Raw genomic sequence first — 15,826 nt, 5'->3', positions numbered from 1 at the left:
AGCTCTTATTCTGTCTTCTTCCCATCTCTTCTTCCAGTGGGTGCTGGTGGGGTCTTTCCATCTCCACTTGTCTCCTTCCTTCCTGAAGCTGAAGCTAGGGAAGCTGACACTGAAGCTTAAGCGGAAACTGGGGTTCCCAGAGGTTGGGGCCTGGAAGGGCTGATGTCTTTCCTGAAGCTGGGCTTGCCGGAGTTTGGGGCCTGGAAGGTCTGAAGTCTTTCCTGGGTGGGCGGGTCTTTGGGATGCCAGGAGTGGCCCCAAAAGATTGAGGGGATGGGTGTTGGGCAAGGGGTGGGGAGTGTCCTCCCCCCTGAGACCCAATCTCACCTGAAGCTGGGCTCGCCAGAGTTTGGGGCCTGGAAGGGTGTTTTTCTGTTTTTTTAAAGACATATTTCCTGTGTATCTTGGGCTTCCCTGGATCTCACTGTGTAGACCAGAAAGACCTTGAAATCACGGAGATCTGCTTGCCTCTGCATTTGAAACACACTGTAGATTGTGTAGAGGTTTTCTTCATCTGAATCAGTCTTCACTATATATCTTCATCTTTTTCTGACCATGTAAATCTTTATTCTGTTAAGCAACATGACTAGGATTAAAGCAGAAGTTTTGGACGCTGACTCAAACAACTTGGCAGGGCTATGCTTACTACCAGCTCTGCGAGCTCTACATACCACTTCGTCTCTGGTCTATGCCACCATCAAGCAGCTTGCAGGACAAGGCTTATGAACCATTCTTTTCTGTTTAGGTAAAAGCTAAATTTGTCTTCAGCATGCTGTGAGGCATGGAGATGGCCTCTGTGCACTGTTGTGGGAATCCACCATGCTGTTCTCAAGCCAGACTGCCACAGATTCTCTGGACCATAGCCTGCATGACACCGTGAGACTAGGAAGACCACTGTGGCTTTACTTCTATGTATTCAGAACATTTTTAAAGTCTTTGTCAAGGGCTTTATGTGGAAAGAATTGCCAAACATTTGATCAATGAAAATTTCTGTCTGTGTAGACCCAAATGAAAACACAGAGGCTTATATTAGTTATAAGCTGTTTGGTCGATGGTTTAGGCTTCGTATTCAACTGCTGTCTCCTAATCATTAATCCATTTCTATTAATCTGTGTATCTCCACATGATCTTGAATTACCAATGATGCCCAGGTCCATTGCTTCCTCGGGAGCTACGACAAGTCTCCCTTGAGAATCAGTATCTGCATTCCTCCTTCCAACATTCTGCCAGTCTAGTAGTTCTGCCTATTCTTCCTGCCTGGCTACATCATATCAACCAGTAAGAGAAACATATATTCACAGCATACAGGACATCCCTCATAATCTCTAGGCCTACAGCTGTGGAGAACACAGGTGACAAAACTAGACCCTCTGTTTGTGGGAGACAGTTGTTAATCTTGGGCTATCTGAGGGGCCCCTAGGAGTAGGACCAGGATGCAAGCCTGGTACATGAGCTTGATTGTGGAGCCCATTCCCAATGATGGGATGCCATGTTCAGCCTTAAAGCATGAGAGAGGGATCTGGCCCTGTCTCAACCTATTGTGCCAGACTTTGTTGAATTCTCATGAGAGACTTTACTGGTGAGGAGGAGTGGACTAGTGGTGGCCTGCGAGGTAGGCAAGGGGGATGGGAGGAGTGGTGAGAGCGAGAAATGTAGTTGGAATATAAAGTGAAATTCAAAATTATAAATGAATTAATAAAAATTTAAATCTTTCAAATGTCGACCTGCAATATCAAAAATAAATTACCACCCTTTTTGAGAGTCTTGGATCACCTCTATAACCATACCCTCAATAGCATATACATAGCTTGCCTTTTAGATTTCAGCCTGCTCCATTTCACTATAGCTGGTGATTCTGGTGACTATCACCTGGCACTGGCATTTCTAAAACTGTTAGGATCATTCTTCTATCTGGAATGTCTTTGGGACTCTAGTCCTCCCATAAATTTCCAAACCTCATCTGTTCTCTATGACCCCTTTACTTCTTTAAAACCATCATCACCTTGGTGACTTTCAAATTACAAAGTTTAGCTGGCAGAGAAAGGCACATTCTTGAGTACAAAAGAATTGAGGTGCAGCTTTAATATTTTAAATCTTATTTTTACAAACCTTGTTTTTAGGACAGAACATGAATTATCATGTAAAAAATCTATCCTAATCCAAACCATCTAAGGAATCTCTTGCTGTTTCCTAATTAGGCCCATTTTATGTAGTCACCTCTAAATAAGATGACAGTTAAATCATGTGACATTGATCTTTTTTTAACTCTAGCAAAATGGCAGCCAGCCATGTGACTGACTAAAAAATGGTGACAATCCAAATAATAATCATGTCATATGTTTCATTTGAAATTATCTATACATAGATTTTAAGTTATCAGTTTCCAGCATTACTAATTTTACACTTTTTAACTAGCTCAAGTTTTGACAGTTTTTAGTCATACCTAACAAAATAAACTTATAAATTTTAAAGTAGAAAATGTTCACATAAACCAAGTCTAAATTTTTTGACTGTTTTGTTTGCTTTTCTTTTCTCTGTCACTGTGTCAGGAACTCAAATTAAGAGGGATACATAGAAAAAACCTTTACGTAATCATGTCTGAGTCTAGGGAAGAGCCATATTCCAACTCAATAACCAGATTTCATGAAAAGAACAGCATAAAATAGTATTAACATTATATACATCAAAAAGTCATCTGAACTCCTGTTAACCTGAATTCAGTGAACAGAGCTCAGAGATAAATTCTGCGCCATGACCATAAATGCAGCCCACAGCAGTGGTGGCTAGTGACTGACTGCTGTGAGCAAAAACATCCAAACTACTCTTGTTTCACCTCTATGATTACAGCAAAACTTACAAACACAGACAAAAAATTCCAAAAAAACAAGCATACCCAACTTTCTCAGGAAATAGACAAAACTTGTCATCAAGACAAACACTTTCCAACCAGAATTAACCTGTTATGGCCAAATGGACTTTGAATTTGCATCAACTCGCTGAAACCTCTACCAGCATGAAGAATTCAAGTCTAGTAATAGTGTCTTTTTATCTTAACCAATAAAACTTTGCACCCAACCCCTTAAAAGGATGACAGATATTTATAAACCATTGTGTCTGAATGATCAGAGCAGCCTTGATGGCAGGAAGGCTGGTTACAACATCACAGCATGGCTGCCAAGAGCCAAACCTTAGCCAGTTTGGACAAAGTTGGAGGTGGGCAGCCCCCAGGACAGGCCTCAGGAACCCCATCCACTGTTATGGAAGATGGCAGCATGCATCACAGTGGCAGAAGATTGTTAAAAACCTCTGGCCACAGCAGTTACCCAGATGCTCTGTTCAGCTTTGAGATCCTGTATGGGCACATCGACCCTTGCAAGCTATGGCCAGCAACTTTGCTACATTGTCACAACAAACCTGAGTAACCCAGGCACCCCATCCACATGAGTGTGCCAGCCCGCAGTTCCTCCTTGTATGGCAGGCCAGACAAAACCCAACCCTGCCAGCACATTGCCTGTTTGTTACTGGCTGAGAGCAACAGAGGGAGGCTGTCTCTTTTCAATAAAATGTTCAAGATGAGTATAGGCTGTTTGTCTCATTCTTTCCAGGAAAATATACCCCTTTTTAGTCTCAATCCCTAGCTTATGGCCCTATCTCTAAAGTCCTGTAAGTGACCCAATATCAAACTCAAAAGAGTCATGATTTGCATATGTTCCATAACATCAGCATCAGCCTTGTAAGTCAGAAAGAGGATGAAAAAAGAGAAGCACAAAAAGCATTAAACAGGGACTTCCCCAAGAAGGACGACCAAATGACCAGGAGCCTACAGAGAGAGCTGCTCCACTTCTACCCAAACCCATGGTAGAGGGCAGGGAGCAGAGGCCAGAGAGTATTGGATTTGCTTGCACCCACCAAAAGGGAACCCTTGTTGCCTACCCACCAGGAGAGGAAGAGACTCTTTCTACACCCACTGGAAGAAGTGATGGGGAAAAGGCAATACAAGAACACACTCAGCAACAGAAGAACAAATATGACACCACCAGAGTCTAGAGATTCTACACCAGTAAAACCTGAACACCCCAATGGAGATGATGCAGAAGGGAATGACCTTAAAAACACCTTCATGAAAATGATGGAGGCCCTCAAAGAAGATGTGAGAAAATCCCTTAAAGAAATGGAAGAAAAAACAAACCAAAAATTCAAAAAAAATGGAAGAAATGGAGGAAAACACAAAGCAAAATTTACAAGAAACATTTCAAACAATGCAAGGAATGAAAGCTGACATGGAGACAATAAAAAAACACAGTCTGGAGGAATGCTGGAAATCGAAAAACTGGAGAAATGGAGTTACTACAGATGCAAACATAACCAACAGAATACAAGAGATAGAAGTGAGAATCTCAGGTGTTGAAGACACACTAGAAGAAATAGATACATCAATCAAAGAAAAATCTGAAGTCAAGAAATCCCTAACACAAATTATCCAGGAAATATGGGAAACCGTAAAAAGACTAAATCTAAGAATAATAGCTATAGAAAAAGGTGAAGAAACCCAACTCAAAGGGACAGAAAACATATTCAACAAAATCATAGAAGAAAACTTTCCCAACCTAAAGAAAGACATGCCAATGAAGGTACAAAAAGCTTACAGAACACCAAATAGAGTGGATCACAAAAAAATCCCCCCACCGGCCACATAATAATAAAGACCCCAAGCATACAAAATAAAGAAGGAATACTGAGAGCAGCTAAGGAAAAAGGTCAAATAATATATAAAGACAAACCTTACAGAATTACACCTGACTTCTTCATGGAGACTCTGAAAGCCAGAAGGTCCTGGATAGCTATTCTATCAGCATGAAGAGACCACACATGCCAGCCCAGACTACTATACCCAGCAAAGCTTTCAATCACTATAGATGGAGAAAACATGATATTCCAAGACAAAATCAGATTTAAACAATACTTATCCACTAACCCAGCCCTACAGAAAGTTCGGGAAGGAAAACTCCAGTCCAAAGACTTAACTACAACCAGAAAAACATAGGAAATAGATAATCCCACTTTACCAATACCCAAAGAGAAAAGGGGTGGAAATCTACATACAATTCCACCAAGAACAACCATTCCAAAACAAACGAGAACCAGCAATCAAAGGTCATTAATATCCCTAAATATTAATGGTTTTAATTTGCCCATAAAAACACACAGGCTGACAGAATGGATTCGAAGACAGAATTCATCCTTCTGCTGCATACAAGAAACACACCTCAGCCTCAAAGACACACATTACCTCAGAGTTAATGGTTGGGAAAAGATTTTCCAATCAAAGGGCCCCAAGAAACAAGCAGGGGTAGCAATCCTAATATCTAACAAACTAGATTTTAAACTGAATTCAATCAAAACAGATGAAGGAGGTGATTTCATATTCATCACAGAAAAAATCCACCAAGATGAAGTCTCAATTCTGAACGTCTACACCACAAATACAAAGGAATCCACATTCGTAAAAGAAACATTACTAAAACTCAAACCACACATTAAACCTCACACACTATTATTGGGAGACTTCAAAACCCCACTGTCACCACTAAACAGGACTACAAGACATAAACTTAACAATGAAACAACGGAACTAATAGAGGTTACGACCCAGTTGGGTTTGACAGACATCTATAGAACATTCCATCCAAACACAAAAGAATATACATTCTTCTCAGTGCCACATGGAACCTTCTTAAAAATTGACCACATACTTGGCAACATACGAAACCTCAACAGGTACAAAAAAGTTGGAATAACTCCATGTATCTTATCCGACCACCATTAGAGTTCAACAACAACACAAACAGCAGGGATCCTACAAACGCACAGAAATTGAATAATGTGCTATTGCACCATGCCTGGGTCAAAGAAGAAATAAAAAGAATTTAAAGACTTCCTAGAATTCAATGAGAATGAAGACACAACATATCCAAACTTGTGGGACACTTTGAAAGCAGTGCTAAGAGGAAAGTTCATAGCACTAAGTGCCCACATGAAGAAACTGGAGAATAGTCACACTAGAGAACTAATAGCACAGCTAGAAAGCTCTAGAACACAAAGAAGCAAACTCACCCATGATGAGTAGACACCAGGAAATAATTGAATGGAGGGATGAAATCAATCAAGTAGTAACCAGGAAAACATTGCAAAGAATCAACATAGCAAAGAGTTGGTTCTTTGAGAAAATCAAAAGATAAACAAACCTTTATCCAAACACAGGAAATGGCAGAATGTGAACATGAAAATTAACAAAATCAGAAATGAAAAGGGGACATGACATAACAACAGACACTGATGAAATCCAGAGAATCGTCAGATCATACTTTGAAAACCTGTACGCCCCAAATTCAAAATTATAAATGAAATGGACAACTTCCTGGATAGGTATCACCTGCCAAAATTATGTCAAGAGCAGATAAGTAATATAAATAGACCTATAACCCCTAATGAAATAGAAGCAGTCATCAAAAGTCTCCCAACCAAAAAAACCCAGGGCCAGATGGCTTCAGTGCAGAATTCTACCAGAAATTCAAAGAACAGCTTATACCAATTCTCCTCAAAGTATTCCATGCAACAGAAGCAGAAGGGTCTTTGCCAAACTCTTTTTATGAGGCTTCAATAACCTTGATCCCCAAGCCACACAAAGACACAACTAAGAAAAGGAACTTCAGACCAATTTCCCTCATGAACATTGATGCAAAAATACTCAATAAAATACTGGCAAATAGGATCCAAGCACACATCAGAAAACTCACCCACCATGATCAAGTAGGCTTCATTTCAGGGATGCATGGTTGGTTCAACATATGAAAATCTATCAATGTAATCCACCACATAAACAAGCTGATCAACATGAATCACATGATCATCTCACTAGATGCTGAAAAATCCTTTGACAAAATCCAACACCCCTTCATGTTAAAGTTCTTGGAGAGATCTGGGATAACAGGAACATACATACATTTGATAAAAAGCTATATACAGCAAACTAAAAGCCAACATCAAACTAAATGGACAGAAAATCAAGGGAATTCTGCTAAAATCAGGAACAAGGCAAGGCTGTCCAGTCTCCACTTACCTCTTCAATATTGTACTCAAAGTTCTAGCTAGAGGATTAAGACAACAAAAGGAGATCAAGGGGGATACAAATTGGAAAGGAAGAGGTAAAACTTTCACTATTTGCAGATGATATGATAGTTTACATAAGTGACACAAAGAGCTCTACTAGGGAACACTTACAGCTGATTAACACCTTCAGCAAAGTGGCAAGATACAAGATCAACTCAAAAAAATTAGTAGCCCTATTATATACAGAAGATAAGAGGGCTGAGAAAGAAATCAGAGAAACATCACCCTTTACAATTGCCACACACAAGTTAAAATACCTTGGGGTAACGCTAACCAAACAAGTCAAAGACCTGTATCACAAGAACTTTGAGTCTTTAAAGAAAGAAATTAAAGAAAACATCAGAAAATGGAAAGATCTCCCATGTTCTTGGATAGGTAGGATCAATGTAGTAAAAATGGCAATCCTGCCAAAAGCAATCTACAGATTCAATGCAATACCCATCAAAATCCAAGCACAATTCTTCACAGACCTTGAAAGAACAATTCTCAACTTTATGTAGCAAAACAAAAGACCCAGGATAGCCAAGACAACCCTGCTCAACAAAGCAACATCTGGAGGCATTACCATTCCTGACTTCATGCTCTATTATAGAACTGTAGTCCTAAAATCAGTGTGGTATTGGCACAAAAATATACAGGCAAACCAGTGGAATTGAATTGAACACTCTAAGATTAATCCAAAAACCTATGAACAGCTGATTTTCGACAAAGATGCTAAAATTATACAATGGAAAAAAGATAACATCTTCAACAAATGGTGCTGGAATAACTGGATAGTGGCATGTAGAAGAATGCAGATAGATCCATATCTATTGCCATGCACAAAACTTAAGTCCAAGTGGATCAAAGACCTCAACATAAATCCAGCCACACTGAACATGTTAGAAGAGAAAATGGGAGGTACCCTTGAGTGAATTGGTACAGGAGACTGCTTCCTGAACATAACACCAGTAGCACTAAACGACAATTAACAAATGGGATCTTCTAAAATTGAGGAGCTTCTGTAAGGCAAAGGACACAGTCAGTAAGACAAAAAGGCAAGCAACATATTGGGAAAAGATATTCACTAACCCCATATTTGACAGAGGGATGATCTCCAAAATTTACAAAGAACTCAAGCTATTCTCCAAAACACCAAAGGACCCAATTAAAAAGTGGGGCACTGAATTAAATACAGAATTCTCAATAGGGGAGACTAAAATGGCTGAGAGGCACTTGAGAAAGTGCTCAACATGCTTAGCCATTAGGGAAATGCAAATCAAAACAACACTGAGATATCATCTTACTCCTCTCAGAATGTCTAAAATCAAAAACACCAATGACAGCTTATGCTGGAGAGGATGTGAAGAAAAGGGGATAATCGTCCATTGCTGGTGGGAGTGCAAACTTGTACAGCCACTTTGAAAATCAGTATGGAGATTCCTCAGGAATATGGGAATCAGTCTACCACAAGACCCAACAATTCCATTCTTAGGCATATACCCAAAAGATGCCCATTCATACAACAAGGATGTCTCTTCCACTATGTTCATAGCAGCATTATTTGTAATAGCTAGATCCTGGAAGCAACCTAGATGTCCCACAACTGAAGATTGGATAGATAAAATGTGGTACATTTACACAATGGAATACTACACAGCGGGGAAAAAAACAACAGAATCTTGAAATTTACAAGCAAACGGCACTGTAAGAAACCATCCTGAATGTGGGAACACAGTCACAAAAGACAAACATGGTATGTACTCACTCACATATGAATTTTAGACATGGATCAGGAGAGTGTCAACCTACAATCCCAGGGTCAGTGAGTCTGGGAAACAGGGAGGTTCCGAAGAGATATGCATTATACCCCAAAGAAGTAGAAAGAGGCAAGATCTCCTAAGCAGATTGGGAACATGGGGGGAGAAGAGAGGGTGTCAGGATGAAGAGAGGGAGATAACAGGTGGGTAGAAGAAGACATGGGGGTGCAGGAAGGCTGAGTCAGGGTAAGAATAGAGGAGACCAGGATGAGAGATACCATAACGGTTGGAGTCATTATGGCTTTTAACAGAGAGCTGACACTAGTGAGATTCCAAGAGATGTACAAGGATAACACCATCTGGAAAACTAAGTAATAGTGGAGAGACTACATTAATAGCCCCTACCTTATGATAAGGTTGGTGACTACCTTAAGTGACATCCTAGAACCTTCATCCTGTGACTGATGGAAGCAGAGACAGATACTCACAACTAAACACTGAACTGAGCCCCTGGAACCCAGGAACAGAGAGGGAGGAGTGATGAGCAAGGCAGTCAAGACTGTGCTGGTGAAACCCACAAAGACAGCTAACTAGACAAGGGGAGCTCTTGAGTCCCAGACTCATGACTAAGAGGCCAACATGGGAAGGATCCAGATTCCATGAATGTAGTGTCAGTGAGGAGGCTTCAGAAATCTCTGGGGATTTAGGTAGTAAACTAGTATTCACCATGTCATACAAATGAACTTTGGGAGCCCATTCTACATGGAGGGATGCTCTCTCAGCCTGGACACATAGGGAAAGGACTAGGTCCTACACTGGATGAAATGACAGACTCTGGATATCCCCCCAAGTAGGGCCTTACCCTCCCTGGGGAATGATGTGAATATTGGGCTGGGCATGGGGGGTGGGAGTGGGGCTGGTGGAGGGAGAAGGGCAGAGCCAGGATTCACATTTGAATTTTTAAATAAATAAAAAACATACATAAAAAAGCAGTAAACAGAACAATAGAGAGTACTCCTGGCACTGGAATGTAAAACAGAACAGCATATGACTGCCTCTAACAGTTATGTGGATAAAAAGACTCGATCTGTCTTTTTACAGAAACCAGAGGGATTCGATCCCATAGAGAAGGGTCCTGGGACCCAAATTAATCAAAGGGATCCATTCCCATACAGATGGGCCTTGAAATATTTTCTCAGGTACCCTGCCTGTGGTCCTCTCTCAAATGTCCACTTGGACTATCAACAGGCCTTCACAGATTCCACTTACAGAAGGATAACCAAAACACAAACAGAAAGACACAAAACAAAATGTAAACACAGAAATCTTAGTAGCCAGGTAATAGGCTCTACAGAGCAGTATCCCCGGTGAGCTTGGGAGATCCTAGACAAGTCCTCAAATGCTATGCCTACATCACAGAGTCCCCCCAAAACCGACAAGGAGACCAAGTCCCTTATGGAAAAGCAAAGAGCCTTTATTCAAGTTAGAGATTGGAATCTGTGTGTCCAATTCCTAGAGACTTTAAAGTTCAGTTGGTGTGGGGTTTAATCAAAATAGAGGTTGCCATGATGAAAATCTAAGGATCTGGACCCCTGATTGTCTGAAAAGGAATTGTCTTGGTGAAAAAGAATGGGTATGTGAACTTGGCTAAGGGATGTCAGGTGATCCTATCTAGAATTCTTGGAACATTAGTAATTTTCTTTGGAATGCTAGGTACTTTCCCCTTGGGTGATCACATTCCTTGGTTGTATCTGGGTGGTCTCAGTTTGTGGTCTTTCATGAAACTAGGTATTGCCTTAAGATAATCTGAAATTCAGGCCTCTACTGAGCTTGTCATGGCCAGGTCCTACAGTGGGTAGATTCACAACATCAGACAACATCCCTCCAAGTGGCCACCACCCCTTCTAATAGGATACCCCAACTCCACCCTGCAACCTTCCACTCCCAACCACAGTACCAAGCATGGACATTCAGGGACAGAGGATCATACAGCAGGAAAAGCTTGTCACTCAATGTCCCCAACACTAGTCTGCTTGTCAACATCCCTCAGTCCATTGAAGCCTTGCTGGAGGAGACAAAAGTTGCCTCTGCTCAAGCCAGTTCCACCCCCACCAGTGTGGCCTCAACTGTTGCATCAACTGAGTCTCCAGCCAGTGTCCAGCACAGCAAAAACACTGCTGGAGATTCTACCTCGCAAACCCCTGCTCCAGAGGCAAATTTCCTGCCTAATACTGCCAATAATAAGTTCATCTACCTGGTCAGCCTGGAGGAGGTGCGCAGAATCTGTTGGGGATCTCTGCCCCCATAGATAGCTGTTGCCCTGTTATCTCAGGAGCCTACATGTATGTATAGCACAAAAGGGACTTCACATGCTGCTTTTGGGAGAAAGGTGGAGTTGTCATGTGTGATATCCAACCATAAGAAGGCGTACAAGGTTGAGTACAGCAGTCTGCAGAAGGCTGCCTTGGTGAAGGAGCTGCAGCAAGAGCTATAGATGGATCAGCTGCTGCAGCAGCAGGGACTGGTTACCACCTGAACCCAAGCTCAGCCTTCAGCCCCACATCCCAAGCTAAGAAAGATTACAAGACCCCAATGTAAGATAGCAGTCAGCTCAGAAGAAGGCCATGACTGCAGTAAAGGGGTTGTGTTACAGTCTTCCAGTCAGCTGTCTTGGGGTGATGGAGGATGTCCTTCTGTATATATGTTTCTCTTATTGGTTGATGAATAAAACACTGTCTAGCCAATGGGTCAGGAAGATAGGTGGGATTAGGAACAGGAGAAAGGTAGGCAGATAGAGACCATGAGACTGTTGCCATGTAAGAACTGGGAAGAAGAACACACCAGGCATTCACTGGTAAGATAAGACCACTTGGTAATACATAAATTAAAAGAGTGGGTTAATAATTAAGTTAGAGATAGCCAATAAGAAGCCCAACTAATCGGGCAACAATTGTATACTTAATTTAGCATCTGTGTGCTTATTTGGGATTGAGGTGGCTGCAGGACCAGGCAGGGCAAAGAAACTCCAGCAACACTGTCGCTCAGCCCCATCACCTCGTGGTGTTCTGCACACATTCAGACAGTCACCCTAACTACAGAAATCAGACTCAGCTATGGCCCTGGTTAGAGGGACTGGCAGACATTCTGAGAGAGATGTGGGTACCAGCAAGGGCACCACCTGCAATTGGAAAAAATATCTTAATTTTGAAAGCTAAAACACTTGCTTAGTCAAATTTTTATTAATGAAATGAACTTTCTGACTTTGTTGCAGGAACTAAAATTCAGGACAGCAAAAAGAACTTTAACTTACTGTTTATTATCCACCACATGAGTTTCAATTTCAATAAAGATCTAAGAATTATATAAAGAACATGTTAAATACATTCAGCTTGAAACTCTGCAAAATGTTATGTGTGAGCATTAGTGTCTGAAACTTCTAGGAATGTTTTCTTTACTATGTAAAAAGTCCATATGCTGACCCCGAAAATCACAGGGAAAAGGAAAAGACCAAAAATGTTGTCCACAGAGTGCATGGCTTACCCATACGTGAAGTTCTAGGTTTGGTCCCCAGTGCTTCAAAACAAAATAGCAAGAAAACAACAGATGGTATTGAAGACCACAGCAGGGGCCTCAGTCTACCAGATGTTAAAGACAAAGCACTTTATCCACTGCTATGATATAAACACATGAAAAGAAAAGGTTCATATACAAAGAAACATGATATTGACAGGTGAGGGGGCAGGTTTTTAAAAAGCTCACTTATAATAGGGCAGTGGTTTCCCACACCTTTAATCCTATCACTTGGAGGCAGAGGCAGGCGGATCTTTGAGTTTAAAACATCGTGGTTCACACAGGGAGTTCCAGTACAGCTAGAGTTGTGCAGAGAAACCCTGTCTTGAAAAGCAAACAAAAAAAAATCTCATGTGTGGCAAGGGTCTATGAGTGTGCCCCACATGTGTGCAGTGTCCACAAAAGCCAGAAGAGGGCACTGAATCTCCTGGAGCCGGAATTATCTGATGTGGGTACTGGGAACCAAATTTGGGTCCTCAAAAGAGTAGCAGGTGCCTAATGGGCGATGTCATTCTGCAAATCTTTCTCTCTTATTGGTTTTTAAATAAAGCACTGTTGGCGATTAGGGAAGCAAGATAGGTGGGACTAGGAGTCAAGGAGGATTCTGGGAAAGAGAGTCAGAGTCAGACACAATGTAGGCCACCAGAGGAGTAAGAGATCCAGACCCTTTTCTCTGGTAAGAGAAATACTTACATCAAAAATTATGGGTTAAATATTTAAGTCAGAGCTAGACAGTAAGAAACAAGCAAACGGCCAACAGCTTCATAATTAATATAGTGTCTTGTGTGTTATTTGGAGACTGCAACTGTGGCAGGGCCCAGGCATCTGTCAGGGAAAACTATACTCTACAGATGCCCTTAGGAGATCAATCATTTCTCTACCCAAGAAGGTAGCATTTGTAAAAATGAAAGGAAAGATAAGTGCTTTGACAGTAGTGAAGAGTGATTTGCTAAGTTAAAAACCTAACCATATATCTTTGCATCTATTTTTTTACTTACTCTTTTTGTGGGAAGGGTAGAGATTCTTTATGTAGCTGTCTTAGAACTTACTATGTAGACGTAATGGCCTTGAACTCAGAGATCTGCTTGCCATTGGCCCCTGAGTGCTGAGATAAAAGGCATGAGACACCATGGCTGGTCTAATAGTGCTTTTAACAAAAACAGAAAAGTACATTTTATATAAGTTAAAAGCAAAATCAATGTATTTCATTCTATTAAAATGAAAACACTTTTGTCTGTGCATTTGTTTGGACAGGGTCTCATGTAATCAGGCTGACCTCCAAAGCTGAGCCACCAAGGAGCCACTACCAGAGGGAGGAACACAAATGTCCATCAGAGGAAGACATTCAAGTTCAACAATACTCAGAAAACAGACAACTCAGGTAGGATTCACTAGTGCTTACACATCTGAAATTGGAAAAATGTTTGAAAGTATGACCTTATCAGGCATTAATGACAAGCTTGGTGGAATGTATACACTGCCAGTAGTGACACAAACTGGTATAACTGCTTTGAAACATAATTTGGTGATTTTTTTCAAGATTGAAAATATGTATATGCTATGTTCTCAAAATTCCATTTCTGGGGTGAGGGAGCTGGGATTGACATGTGAAGCAAGCTTATTTCTAATAAAAAATGGGAAAAACTCCACTTCTGTGTAATAACTTAAAGAGACAATTATTGGTATATATAAGTGACACATCAGAGAACAGCACAGCAGTCTAATTTGCACAGCAAACATAACTAAATAGATAATGTAATGAAGCCTCCATTAATGGAACATGATAGTATCATTAGTAAAATTGACCAAAGCAGAACTGATACACCAAGAAAAACCAATGCTTAGTTAGATATAAGTAAGCCAGGAATGCTTGCCCACAACTCTAATCCCAGGACTGAGGAGAGAGAAGTAGGCAGATCTTTGTGAGTTAAAAGCCAGAATGGTTTACATATTGAGCACAGGTCAGTGAAGCTCCATGGCGAGAGCCTGTCTCCAGAAGAAACACACACACAAACACACACACACACATACACACACACAACCAACAACAAAAATAAACAAAATACAACAATAAACATAAACAGTCTGATTCTATCTGTCAGATTTTCGAATCCATAGTATTATTAAAACATCCAAATATAACAAAAGTTTAAAGTAGAAATAACTGCTGAGACTAATGGAAAGAAATGGGAAGAGTAAAAGGAGGCTTTAACACACAGACACATAAAATGTTAATATATGCTGAACAAGAGGTAGCTCTTAGACCCCAGATTGATGGCTGTGTGGAAAGTATGGGACTCCCCTGAGCCCCAGAAGGTGGGTGCCAGTGAGGAGGCTTAGGTAATCTATGGGGCCTTGAGTAGTATTTATACCTGGTATACAAATAGACTTTGAGTGCCCATGCCAAATATGTGATGCTCTCTTAGCCGGGACCCTTGGGGGAGGGCCTAGGCCCTGCTCTAGATAAAATGACAGTCATTGGAGATCCACCATAGAGGGCCGCCTCCTCCCTGGGGATCAGAGTGGAGATTGGGTGGGGGAACTGGGGTGGGGAGGGAGAGGGAGATGGGATTGACATGTGAAGCAAGCTTGTTTCTAACTTAAATAAAATGTTAAAATATGTAACTATGTTTTAAATATATATGTAAAAATTTAGGCAGGGATGGCTTTGATGTGTCTTAGAAAGAGGGCCATTAGGGGAGGTGTATTGAGAAAAGTCGTATTCTCTGTTATCTTTAGTATTGGTAAGCTATATTGATAAAGGAAGCCATAGATTTTAACATAACTTAAAAGGATACGCAGGGCTGGAAAAATGTATCAGTGGTTAAAAGTCCTTACTGTTCTTTCAGAGGCAATAGGTTCAGTTGCCGGTGCCAACAACAGGTGACTCACAACAGCCTTAACTCCAGTCCAGGTATTCCAATGCACTCTTGGATTTTGTGGGCACATGGTGTACATAAACTCATGAAGGCACACACACACACACACACACACACACACACACATACATTCTCACATACATATATACATAAGTAAAAAGAAATATTTTAGCCTATGCCTGGGAACAACCACTGTGGTTCCTAGCCCAGTAGGAGCCAACACGCCACAGCAACCTAGTCCATTTCTCCACCCACAGGAGCAGGAAGAGGAGAGCTACCAGAGTATGGGACTTGCTTGCACCCACCAGAAGGGAACCCTGGTCCCATACCCATCAGGAGAGGAAGAGACTCCTTCTGCACCCAATGGAAGAAAGGATGGGAAGGAGACAATATAAAAACACACTCAGCGACAGAAAAATAAATATGACACTGCCAGAGTCTAGAGACTGTACACTAACAATACTTGAC

General features: G+C 41.1%; 1 pseudogene; it reads left to right on the top strand.

The window, feature by feature from the left end:
• Window positions 1–3,167: 3,167 nt before the first annotated feature.
• Window positions 3,168–11,584, top strand: LOC121138647 (annotated as a pseudogene).
• The last annotated feature ends 4,242 nt before the right edge of the window (window positions 11,585–15,826 follow it).

The sequence above is a fragment of the Mesocricetus auratus genome, unplaced genomic scaffold (genome assembly GCF_017639785.1).
Source record: "Mesocricetus auratus isolate SY011 unplaced genomic scaffold, BCM_Maur_2.0 contig_5865_pilon_obj, whole genome shotgun sequence".
In the NCBI taxonomy this organism is placed as follows: Eukaryota; Metazoa; Chordata; class Mammalia; order Rodentia; family Cricetidae; genus Mesocricetus; species Mesocricetus auratus.
The sequence above is the reverse complement of the archived record's forward strand: the minus strand, read 5'-3'. Positions and strand labels throughout refer to the sequence as shown.